A 13,235-nucleotide genomic window follows, 5' to 3' on the forward strand; every position below is an offset into this window, starting at 1 on the left:
AAGGTGTCACTGAGAGGCACGTTCAGGAATGTGAAAAATGTGTATTAGATTTGGAGTCTTAAAAGTTTAGGGCATAATCTGCCCAGCTGACTCTGCACTGGTTGAGAGGAGTAAGTAGTGGGAGATACGGCGTGCTGTTGGTTTGAGGAAGCACGTGCCATTTAATATTTGGTGTCTTGTGAGTTCTGGCTGTTCGCAAATGGTGGCTGAAACCATTTGCTGCTCTTTCCCAAAGAGATATAAATCCCATCGTTTATGTGTTTCTGCTTACCAGAGCAGCGTGGTATCTAAAGTCACAAAGGTCTCTAGCCTGGAACAACAACACCTCAGTGTAACTTTGTGGGTGTGAGCACATAATTTACATGTATGTAGTGAGCATATATATTCTGTGCATCTAAAACTGCTAGCTGCTGTCCTCACACATTCTTTAATACTTGTGGTCATGCTAGAAATGAGGAGCCTAAAACTATTTGACTAACATTAGCAGTGGTTACAAAGCACAATAAATAGCTGTGACTGCCTGAAGAGAATATGTAACAAAAACTCTTACAATTTTGTATCAGAGTCTATTTTTCATTTTTTTCCTTGTCCTAGATTTTGGTATCTAGCATTCAGTAGATACAAGGCTCTGTTTTGTCGTTCTTCTGGAAGCACCTTTCCCAGAGAGTATTTTTTTCCCAGTGTTATCACCCCTCCTTGATCTTCTTTTCCTCTTTCTCTCTCTACGTTTGAAATGAAGATTTTGTACTTGTGAAAGAGGTATGGCTGAGAGGTCTGAGCACAGGTCTGGGAGCCAGGACCTGCCGAGACCTGAGCTCAGTGACTCATTCGGTGGCCTTAAGCAAGTCAGAACACCTCTGATGAGGTTATTTCATATGTAAAACAGGGGAAATAATACTTATCTATCTACCTGCTTCATAAGAATGCCCCGAGGACTAATTAGCGTCCATTAAGTGCTTTGAAATAGACAGTGCTATCTATTATTAGAGCACGTTCCAGACTGGTAGATAGTACATTAGGATTGTTTTCTACTTGGGAGCCTTCCTCTCTGCTGGTTGTCCCACCGAAGCCCATCGGGAGCCAGGCACAAGCAGCCTGGTGTTTTCTGGGGGATTGGCAGTGCTCTGCCGGGCCCTTGCTGGGCAGATGCACTGGAGACTGACGCTCTCGCTGAAAACTTGGAAAGAGAGTTTGCCTAGAGAAAAGAGTGGGAGGATACTTGCTTGGTCTCCTCAGCTCATAGGCATAACTTGTCCTGAAATTCTTTCTCACCCTGCCTCCACCTGAGGCCTTTTCAGATAATTCAGGGAGCACGGCTTCTTCTCTTCTCCAGGAATAGTTTCCTGGTCCTGCAGAAGAAGAAGAGAAACCCTGTATTCTCAGGAGAAGCATGAGGCTGGGCTGGTATGTTCCCAACTCAGGGAGCCCTTTCTTATTCAAAATGCCATTCCTCTTTCTTGAAGAGCAAATGCTTACATTCTTTCCCTTAGCCAGGTAACAGACTCCTCTGCAAAGCCCTTAGAAGGCAAAATCTAATTTTGGGGATAGGATACTAAACTCTGCAGATGTGTGTCTGCTGAAGTCTGGGCGTCTTTTCATCACTGTAACGAGGAGGGTTGTCATCTGACCGGCAGCTCCTTTTGTTCTCTGGTGCATCTTCTCTCACCCTATACTTTTGTACCTCTCTTACAGATGCCATAATAATCTAGTTCAAAGGACCCAGCCCTGTTCTCAGTGAAGCCCACAAGCTTGGTCTTTCTACCAGTGAGACTAGGACTCGGTCCAAATTGACTGGGGAGAAGCTTTTTTTCTCTCCCTTTGCTCCTCATGTGTCTCTTGGGCCATGAGTAATGTGCAACAAGACGGGAAAGCCCATGTGAAATTTTCCAAGGGAATTTTCTAAGTTTTAATAACATTAATGAAATTGCTTAACGCTTCATCAGATTTTTCAGCTAATGTTGCTGGGATTTTGATGCCTCCCTGCTTAAGCACTCTGACTTTTCTTCAGTGCCAGAAGACGCTTCCCTTAGAAATGGGACTGAGGGCTTTTATGAGCATTTGGTCCAACAGTTGAACCTTAGCCCTGCAGAAGCCTTTTTGGCACAGGTATTGATTGGTAGATACCATTTTGAAGAGGCTCTCTGCACCTCCTCTTGTGCCTGCAGGAAGGGGAAGGGATCAGGAGCAACTGGCCCACAAGCTCTCACATGCCTGTGACTGATCCCCTTGCCACAGAAATAAGGCTGTGCCACAGAAAGACCTTATGATATGAGCTTGGTCACACAGGAAGGCTCTGGCACAGTTGGTTCATTCGTGTCTCCCTCCACAATGCTCAGGTTTTGGTCCTCATATCCTAGATGGGGCAGTACATTAGCTCCCTTTTCCTTTACACCTTCTTCCTATTACTCCTCTTCAGCTTACGTCTACTTTGTTGTGACGGAGAATTGGATTAAATGAGCAGCCACAGACTTACTCCTATACCTGTAAAAGCTACTGAAGGGACACTTGGTTAGCTTTTCAGAGCTAATTTGGGAGTTACTTGGTGCAACATGAGAAGTTCAGTTAGGAGGTGAGACTCCCCAGGTAGCTGGGGGAGTGTGGTGCAGAGGAGTTGGCTGGGTGGCCTGGAGTTTGGCAACTCCCAACTGGCCTTTCTTCATGATAGTCCTCATGTTGAGCTTCACCTCGGCACCAGGAAAGAAGTAGGATTATATTGGGGAACAGGTATATACGACATTGGGATGAGGTAAAGGACAGCAAATTCTTAGGAAAAAATATATGGTGCTAGCATTTTTGTAATTGCAGGGTTTTTTTAAAGAAATGGCATCGTGCTGATTCTAATTCTGTGCCACTCCTGGATTTAAGCATTATTACACTGCAGATGATAACACAAGTTTATCTGTAAAATTCTTTAACAGTGGTTTTTGTTTCCCAGCTTGACTTCTTTTTCTCTTCTTGTCTTTGATTGGCTTCCAAAAAAGTTATTAACATGTTGCAAAACAAATAGAAGGGGCTGCTGAAGCTTATTAAAAATGGTTTCTTTTGTTCATATCTGGCAGTTGACAAATTGTCTTGTGCTCTATCTTACCTGCTCCCATGTGAAAGGTTACGTGAGAAAATGGCTGCAAATAAATTGCCATTGAATGTTGTTGAAGATTAAGCATACAGCTTCTCTATTAAGGACCTCTTTTAAAGCTCTCTATTCAGGCTCCCCCCTGCATGTCTCTCTAACACTTGTCTGTTATATTATGTTTGGCACAGAAGGAAACATTAAATAGAAAAGCAACGTCTCACTGTGGTGTTTCTAGACCCTATTATCCCTCTGTCAAATGTCCACATGAGAAGGGGACAGTTTTTGTCCATATTGATGATTTCTGAAGGTTTTACTAACTGTCTTCAGAGTGAATTGCTAGAAACAAATGAAATCGAAAAGCATATTTTTGCAGCTTTAGAAATCTTACTTAAATCAGTGTAATGAGACGCACTCAGTAAAATGTAATTATTCTCACTTCTCCATGTGTCAAAGAAATCAGCAGTATGGTTAGGGAGCGGAGGGTTACAGTGAGCTTGTTATTTTTATACGGAGCCAGATATTGCTTGTGTGTAGTAAATTGTAAATAGTAGATAATGCAGTTTTTATGTGTACTAAATACCCTGCAAGAATTAACAGGGTTGTTACTTCATTAAGGGTTTCAAAGAGGGCATAAATGTCAAAAGCGGAGCTCAACTGTTTAAATCACTGGACCATTTCCACCCTACACCTCTCGTGTCAAAGCTCTGGGGCCGGCAGCTTCTGCTGTTGCTATTTTGAGGAGGGCTCAGTTCCTCCGAATTTTCAGAATGATAGTGAAAGGGCCCCGTGTGAAACACCAAGATAAGGCTTTTGACTCATACTTTTGGGGGCAATGGAAAATGAAGGCGTTTGATTCTGCCCTGTGGAAGAGGTGGTGTAACAGTCCCTTATAAGTACGGCTCCGTATGCTTCTCTGTCATTTGTGTTTGAATGGTGTGCAGAGGTGAGAGAGGAAATGGCAGGAGACCTGGTTACTCTGGTATTAAGCCCAGTACCTCAGTTTTAACTCTTATTGCCTTTTTTTTTTTTTTTTTTTTCTGTTTTTCATGCCTTAAAAATTTCCTAAGCAAGTGTGGATTTGTCTTGGACCTCTTCAGCACAGAGGGCAAATAACAGACCACAAGTTTAAAACTCACCAGACCTGATAATATCTTCAGAAAAAAAAAAAAAAATTCAGTCTTGAGCACTGGATTAGGGAACCTGTTACATCCTTTAGCTTGTTGTTCCATGGGTTAATTGTCATTAGTGTAAAAATGTGTGCCCCTCTCTTGCCAGTCACTCTAGTTGTGCATTTCTGTGTGAAAGTAGAGTTCTTAATTCTCCAGCATTTTCTCTGTGTGGTGCTATACTTTAGAAAAAAGGGAAACCAAGACACTTAATCATAATAATAGTAAAGATGATAAGAGGGTGGTGTAGGAAAAGTTACTGGATGTGACCCCCTGCCCCCCGATGAAGGTGCTTTAGGGAATGTGTAACTTCAGCCACAGCAGCAGTGCAAGTACTTGTGTTTGTAGCATAACTCCCATGCTCAAGTATTTGCAGGATCAGGCTTTATGTGTAAGTACTGAAGCGTAGTTCAGTGGTATGTTGGATGGTGTTCAGAGATTGCTGAAAACAGTGCATTAAATAGCACTTTGAATTGCAAAGTGCTGGTTCAGTTTTGTCTATGAGAATGATAACACTTATTATCTGATTGTTCCCTGTGCAAATCTCACCTCAGGAAAAATTAAATTATGTTTGAATTCAGCTAAAGCAAAGTATATCATTATTTCCTTTCGTTATTAAAAGGGATTTTTACTGTTTGTTTGTTAAAACTGAAGCAGCTGCCATGTTAGAGCCTTAGATGACTTAAAAGCAAATACAGAGGCAAAGCCATTTACAGTACAATTGGCTTGTTTAATGTGATTTAATTCCTCTTCTTGGCTTCGTCATATTACCAAATTATGTTTTGAGTCCCCCTCCCCTTTTTAATTCTTCCTTCTTTTAGTTATCAGCAGAATTGAAGCTGCTTATCAGTAACCACGACAACCAGGATAAATACTTGTTTTAAAGCTGATGCACATTCAACCTGAATGGTCCACATGACCCAGAACATTCAAGAGGACAGGCAGCATGTGCTCCCTTCTACAATCAATCTCCCCCTTCCCCCCATCTCCATCTGCTTTAGAAAGCTAGTAGGGCAGTTGAAAAACCTTTTATATCAGTTGTTTTCTGTAGCCTTCCGTGGCTGTTTGGATGTGGACTGGCCCATGCCTGTGACATGAGGAGTAAGGAGAGAAGGAAATTTTGGGAGGCGGTGAGACGATTTCACAGCCCAGCTCTTGCCCAGAACTTGGCCGCATCCCCAGCATCATCTCACTTTTCTCGTGCTCCTCCAGCTATCATTATGGCAGTCACCTGCTGTTCAGCAGGAGGGCAAACCTCTGCTTTGTAAACCCTCCGTGAAGGGGGAAGATAATCCCAGTTGGGCAGCAGCTAAATAAAATGGAGTGGCTGGGATTGTGCAGGACAGGAAGAACAGTTGTGGTAGGAAAGAAGCCTCAGCACAGAGCCCCTGCCTGGCCCATCCTCTGACTCTGGTGGAGGCAGGCAGGCTGGCTGGGGTGGCCAAAGATGGCCACTTTCCTTTTGAGGAAACTTTAGAAACTCTCACCCAGAAATCCCCCTGACAAGGATTGCTGCCTGGCCTGTTTGCTCTCTCCCTTGCTAAGTTGCTTGATGCTGTAGAATAAATCCTTTAAGCTCTCTCTGTCTCAGTTTCTCTCTCTGTGTAATGGGGATAATAATTTTTACTCATCTCCATAAAGCAGTTTGAGGCCTGTGGATGGAAGGGTTATATAAAAGCTGGAAATGACGATTGTCAGTCACTCTTCTTTTGAGTCCAGAAACACCTCATAAACCTGCTTCCTAAGGCGCAGGAGGATCCTGGGAGTGCAGGGTAGGAGCTGCAGTTATGAGGAGCTGAATATTGGATTAGGGTCTGAAAAAGGATGTTGAATGCCTGGTTGGAAACTTTTTCAGTATTACATTTCTTTGTCTTCTTCAAAAATTGGATTTATGATTTGAATTCAAAGTGATTTAATGAGATAAATATTATGGAAGATTTGATTATATGGACATACTGTCAGTCATCGATCAACGTACTTGGTTTCATCCCTGTTAAGTAGGACTTAGAACAACTCAGATCCAAATCACTGACTGTAAAATGTTCTTCAACCATGTGCTTTAAGTACATATTAGATGGTGCTGTCTTTTCTCTCCTTTTTTTTTTTTTTTTTAATGACTGTATTGCTGTTGGGTTGAACAGTAGTTTCAATCTCCAGTAGATTTGTAAGTATTCTCTTTCTTTCAAATGTTAAACTAATCTTAGGAATTCTTTGAACAACTGATGCTCTGCTGGCGCTGTGACAGAAAACAGAGGGCTGGGGAAGTGGCACAAAATTCTGAGAATTAGCTCTGTCTCCTCCTTACAAGGGAAGCAGTATCTGATGCATGCAGAAAGGCCGCATGTTTTATTCTGTATATTGGCAGAAATGGCTTTTGCCTTTTGAACAATTTAAAAGCAAAATCAGGCAGGCAAACGTCCACGTAAGAATTACAGGCAACTTGTTAACATCATCATTATCTGGTAAACATAAATGTAATCACTGTGTTCCATATCCTGCAACACGTTGCCTTTGTTCTTGATTGCATTAGCATTCAAATAGAGGGGGGTTCTCAAAGCAAGGATGAGTAGCATGAGTCCTGCCAACAAAGCGATATCCCTGTTGTGTCAATAATTTACCCAGATTTATTTAAACCTAAAAACACAGATTTCCTGTCCCATCTCATGGGGCTAAATCATTATGGTATTTGCATGTATCTGTGAGAGAAATATGATTCTTAGATTAATATTTTCAGGTCTTTTGATTAATTAGCCAGCCAGGGAACACCAAGTGGCGTTATTAGAGTGAACAAAGACTGTGGGAGTGAAAAGGCAAGGTGGATTGGAAGAGCTGTTTTTGGTAAGTCTTCCCTAATCACTGGAGAGAGAGTGGATTGGTGCACTAGAGCATGCAGAAGCAGTTTCTTGATGCAGCTACCTGAACTCCTCAGTTGTTGCTCCTAGATCATAGCAGCTTGGTGCAAAGGGACGTGGATTCCTGCGGGGGTTCTTAACCCTGTGTCTGTGCAGAGGATTTGCTGTGAGAAGTGGTCAAGCAAGGAGCCAGACATAATTCTCCCATGGAGGTTATTTCATCGAGAGAGCCATCCTTCCCCTCACAGGAGTACCCAGAGATGTAGGTGATGATTGTCATTGCATTTTGGCCAGCTGCAGTTACCCGGGCAATGATTTGGGGGTATTTTCCAGTTTATGACTGGATGGTGATATGGGAAGGTGTTCTTATTGCACAGTTCCTCTTAAAGCTTTTTAGGTCATAAAGGTCTTCTTCCTTCTGGCTACTCTTTCATTGTTCTGCTGTTTCTGTTGCTTTTGGACTTTTTGAGAGGTTCAGGACTTTTAGGTAATTGTGCAGTAAGTTTGTTTCTGTCTGATGGAAAGCTGTGCTATCTCCCTTTGGCCTGTTGTTAGGCAGCTTTGAGATATGCAGAGCCTGTCTGACCTGCACTTGCTGGTTTTGAAGGGTCAGCTCTGCACATCTTTGTCTCATCTACCCCCGTGTTCTCATGCCTGTACTGCAGAAAGTCCTTGCCAAAGGAGTAGAACAAGGGAAGAACTGGATCCTATCTTAAGAGCTGGAAGAGCCAAAGTCTATTGCCACAGATGAGATGAACCTTTTTTATTTTGATGGCAAATGTGTACCAGCTGGGAGGGGATTTATTAGCATGCATTTAGACCATTGCTTTGGCATAGGGTAAACTGCTTTATCACTTAAGTGAAATTCATTTCACTCACTCAATTTGATGAGCAAGTTAAGCCTCTAGACTAAGCTCGTTGTCATTGATGAGTAGCTCCAAAGAGAGAGTTGATCCATGTCTTACTAAACAGAAGGTTTGAAGGAGGTCTCTCTGACTACAAAGAAATCTGTACAACTGTTGTAGACTAAAACTGCGTTATTAGATGAAACAAGTCCCATTATGTGTGCTCCAGTGGGGTGTTGAGGGTCTTGGGAGGGCAGTGACACCTGAATGCTGCCCTGCAATAGTCAAGAGACATCTAATCTTGGGAGTCACAGCCATGTTCATTCAGCACGGCTAACCCTCACTGCTCCCAGTCCCTCTGGACATCCAGATGCATCCTCTACTACCTCTGTGTCTGCCACGTATTGATGATATGGTCAAAGCCATGCATACAAGTGATGATAAACTAATTATGATATGTACATCCTCTGGGAGACCCCCTTGGTAACTGAGGGTAATGAAAGAAGGCAGAGTAGCGAGGGCACCATGCAGGAGAGGAGCCTGATGGACAGAGCCCTGCAACTTCCTTCATTTTCACTCTATATTCCAAATAACTCCCTTGCTCAATTTGCTACCCACACACCAAAACATTGTCCCATTTTATCTGGTTCCCCTGATACTTCCATTGCTTATCTTATGAAGATCTGTGTTAACATTTATCAAAACAAATGGCAAGCCTGGGACCTTTTAAGTAGTTTTTTTAGTTAATAAAACCAATCTTCTACTTCTGTTATGTTAAAAGTACATTATCTTTTTATTACAAACTCTCTACAGCTCTGTCTGTTTTCCTTCTTGGCAATTTCATGACTGCTCCAGTTGATTGCTGTATGGAGAATTACAAAATCATTAAGGGTGGGGTTTTACCAGCTGACTTACAGTACAAGCCATTTCTCAAAATAACCACAACAGTGCAATACTGATGTGTAATTTACGTCACAGTATGTTTTTATGAAATAGTTTGTGGCTTATTCATTTAGATTTAGAACTGAATATCTCTTCTCTCGCTTTTTAATCAAGCTTTCTTCTTTCGTTTTTTTTTTTTTTGTTTTTTTTTTTCTGCTTTTTAATATTTTCCACTCCTAGGCTTGGCTTGCCTCCAATTTACCAGCTACAGTGTGGAGGAAAAAAAAGATTTTTTTTTTTTTTTTTTTTTTTTTTTTTTTCCTTCTGCCTGCAGTTTAACTGCAAGTGTGTTTTCCTCTTTGATGTATACATTCGTGTTAACTGCCTCGGAAGAGACGGTAGATTTGTGGTAGAATATATTGCACAAAGGTAGAGCAGAGAATTGATAAAAGAGATGCAAAAGTTTGGAATTTCAAACCATACCAAGCAAGTGACGCTTTTTAGCCCCCTGCTCTAGTACATTTCCTTTTTAAAAATTACTTTCTGTATAATGCCTTGTAATTAGAACAGGAAATCATTGAGTAAGTGTAAGAAGAATAAGAGCACTTAAACTGAAAAGAAAATTACCTTCCAAGAAATTATATTCACAATTTTTTTTTCCTTTAATTTTTTTTTTTCTTCCCTTCACATTGCTGTGTTGGTAATGATAGTAACAGATGTACATACCCTTATCTGTATCATTGTTCTGCTCATGTTTTCTGGGGAAAAAAAATCGTTTTCAGTAATACAAAAAATGAATGGACAGAAAATGGGAAATGCCTAATTACAAAAAATATTCTGTGTCACAACAGAGTAGCAATTAAATTGAAACTTCAATATAATTATCAATAACAGTCGAGCCTGGAAGGGTGCCAGGCGCGTAAAGTTGGTGCTCAGCCTTTATGTGGTTGCTAGGAGCACGGCGAAAAGTATAAAGCTTAGAGAAAGGAATGTCTAATGTAATAAAGTAACAGAAGGTAGCATAAATCATTGTGAGAGCAGTTCATATTGACATTATTTTACTTAAATTGGGTCGAAACTAGACATTTAGTCTTACAAGAGGCACAAATTCATATTTCTTCAGCAGAAATAACTCTCTGCTTTCTGGGAAGGAGAGGAGTGTGCTTTCCTAGCACCAGCCTCGTACATATTTGGAATCTTTTAAGCAAAAATCTTTAAATGTTTGTTTCTGTTGGCATCCAAATGCATTTGCACTAATACGATTAAAAGAACTAAAGGGCAAAATACTTGGCAGCTTTTGCAGTTGAGGTAATTAGGTACAGGAAGGAACATGCATAGTTTTTCCATCAAGCTCTATAAAATCCTGGTGTGAAGGTCTTTTTAAAGAAAAAACTGCTTACTGATGTTGAGAGTAGATTATGGCGGTTAGCAATAACATTATAGGCTGATGTTTCCGAAACAAGCAAACAAAAAGCGAGTTACAGTTTTGTATTTCTCTGCTCTCTGTGTAAATAGTTCTGGCTCTAGATGGATTTGTTAGGAATTTGGGCTTTTAGTGGGCTTTATTTTTTTATTTTTTTTTTTCTCCTTTTGGGGCTTTTAATTGTTTTGCGTTACATATTAAAAATGGTTGTGCTGATTTGAAAAGTCAGTTCTTGCATAGATTCATTGTGTTTGGCATTTCATGCATCTCTTACTTACAAAGACAACTTGAAGAACATGTAATCCAACATAAATGCCAGGCTGTGCCAAATCCCAGCTCTCTTTACCCCTCACAAAGGGAACTGTTGGATTACATCTGTGCATATATAGGCAGCGCTAGGAAGGCAAGGGTGGAACCTTGCCTCCTAATTACAGTTTCTCTGTTTTCAGCCCTGAAATACATAAATAAATGAAAAATTTACATCGAAGGGGGTTATTAAAGCACACAATTATGATATAAGCATGGGATTAGAGTAATTTCAGTTGAGCCTTACAAGTGACGTACTGTAGGTATTGTCTTTTACCATGTTCTCTCTGTTGAAGCTAAAATGAGATTCAGAAATAGAGCATCTCAGTTTCTAAGATCTCAGTTAAATGTTTTTAGAAATTACGTTGTTTTCCTTGATTTTAATGGAATGTGTTCCACATTTTGATCTCTGCTCCTCCTAAGAGTAGACTCGTTCTGATCATATTTATAAAAATTATTCAGCAATATACACTAAGCCCACCATTAAATGGCACGTTAGATTTTGCTAGAAGAAACAAATAGTTCTTTGGGCTTGCATTTTATTAAGGGTTGGTCTACTTTGATTCCTCTTTTCTCGTGTGGGCGTGGTTGCGGAAAAAAAGTCTTTGTTCCAGGAACACTCTGTTTGTCTTTCACTAAACAAATCTTCAGTTTATTCAGCCTTTGTTCATTCTTAGATTTATCTATTGAACCTGGAGTGAATAAGGAAAGGAAACAAATGCATCATAAAGTACTCATTGGAGTTACACAAGCATGTATAAAGGTGATCCTGTAAAAATGACTTGATTTTAATTTATGCCAGGGGTTTGAGTTAAGTTGTCAGTTGTCAGGGGTAGAAAGTTTGTGTAATTCTGCGCAGGGACTTACAGCACATTCGTCTAGAAACTAATGGTTTACTACAAAGGCACAAGGGACATACATTTATATACACCCTGTTTAAAAAGCTGACCACATCCTGGCACAAGAAAAGTGCTGTCAGATCAACAGATTCAGCTCACCACTATCTACACAAAGGTATAAAGTAGTAATAACTGTCAGGCAGGCGTATATGAAACTCTCAAAGGAGCTAAAGGATGGATCATGTGCTTGTTAATTCCTAGAACAGTTTTCCTGATCTGATTTTGAGAGTTTCCTAATAAAGAAGAGAGAGCCTTATTCCCAGGAGCAGTTGGCTCAATCGTGCTGTTGTGTAGGCTTATGGGATACTTTCTTGTTGAAAACAAAGAAAGGCATGACCACATCCTTCTTGACCAAAAGAGGTTTTAGGGCCATAAATTTTATTTTCTTAGAGAAGAAATGTCAATGTTGTTTACCAAAATGTATTACTCTTACTTTTTTTACACAAATTATTTGATCTCCCCACCCGCGTTAGGGTATTGGGGAAAGTTCTGAGTTTTTAAAAGTGGTGGCTTTCAGGAGCTATGCTTGTAAAAACAGTACTTCCCAAGTCCGTCTGCAGTGTTCATTTTTTTTGCAGCATCGCATTCGTCTGCAATGATGACACTGTAGGTGATATATCTGCTTCCAGAGACTTCTTAAAATTTCGCCTTCTATGTGTCAACATTTCCATTGCCTCATGCGAATCAAGATGAGTTGTGCCATCGTATTTAGTTGGGGAGAACTGATCTGACATTTCTTTCAATATCTGAAGTGATTTTTACTTTAAGGGTAAGAAAGATGATTTCAGTATTGGTAATGGTATTAAATAGTAGACCTTTTGTCTCTGACGGAAGAAATAGCTGAGTTATTCAGTAATCAGAGTACAGCAAAAAACGTAAAGTGAGTGCTCTTGCTTTGTCTTCATTGGCATGCATGGGAAGCCATGTTCAGTTACCCCACCTGAGGAGATAAATGAGCCTAAAAAGAAGTGCTGTTAAGTACTGGCTGCATACCTGCAAATGAATAATTTCTCATGTTTGCGTCTGGTTGGGTTTTTTTGCTGTTAGGTTTCCTGCTGATTATCATATGATGAAACTTGATTGTGATATTTCAAAATCTGCTGCCTTTATGCCTAATATCGTCTAAAACCTGGGGGAATGGAAGGGTCTGATCTCTAGATTGCTTTATATTTTGAGCCCACATTTCGACAGTATGAGCTGTTTGAAAATTCATTTGCTCGTTGTGCTCTGTAGGTGTTTTATTGAGTCCTGCTGCATTTGCAGTTAATGTGAGGAAAGTTATTTCCACCTGTTGGGGTAGCTTAGCATCAATAACCAGGTCAGATCAGCCCACCTCCCTGGCCCAGGGGCCCTTTGGTAGTTACCAGTATCAGATACTTCAAAGGAAAATTAATAGCTGTATGCTCTGGGGATTGTATATTATTATTTTTAAAAGACGTTAGCTGGTGTAAACATGACTTCAGTAAGGCTGTATAGGGAGCCGAGTAAAAATGACAGATAATATTTCTATCAGAGCAGCCAAGTTGGCAAAGTATGGAGACCACTTTGATGCAGGCCGTTGGCCAAATTCTGCAAAGCAGTGTTTTCTTACTCATCCAGGTAGAGTCCTTGTGAGTAAGCATGGGAGAAATGAACAGAAAGCCAGAAAAGAAGCTGCTTCAATAAACTTCTTTTAAATTTCTATTTTTAACCTTTCTTTCAAAAACCACTGTGCTATAAAAGATAGGTCTTGAGAAAAGACTGAACCAGTGGGCCACGGGTTTTCTGAGGTGCTTGAGTTACAGCTCTT

General features: G+C 40.5%; 1 protein-coding gene across 3 annotated transcripts in view; it reads left to right on the forward strand.

Annotated features, from left to right (window-relative positions):
- The window catches only part of ARID5B (AT-rich interaction domain 5B), a 121,447-nt gene that overhangs the window by 36,005 nt on the left and 72,207 nt on the right, over positions 1-13,235 (forward strand). The window lies entirely within an intron of this gene.

This window comes from Tyto alba, unplaced genomic scaffold (genome assembly GCF_018691265.1).
Source record: "Tyto alba isolate M040663 unplaced genomic scaffold, T.alba_DEE_v4.0 Super-Scaffold_1, whole genome shotgun sequence".
In the NCBI taxonomy this organism is placed as follows: domain Eukaryota; kingdom Metazoa; phylum Chordata; class Aves; order Strigiformes; family Tytonidae; genus Tyto; species Tyto alba.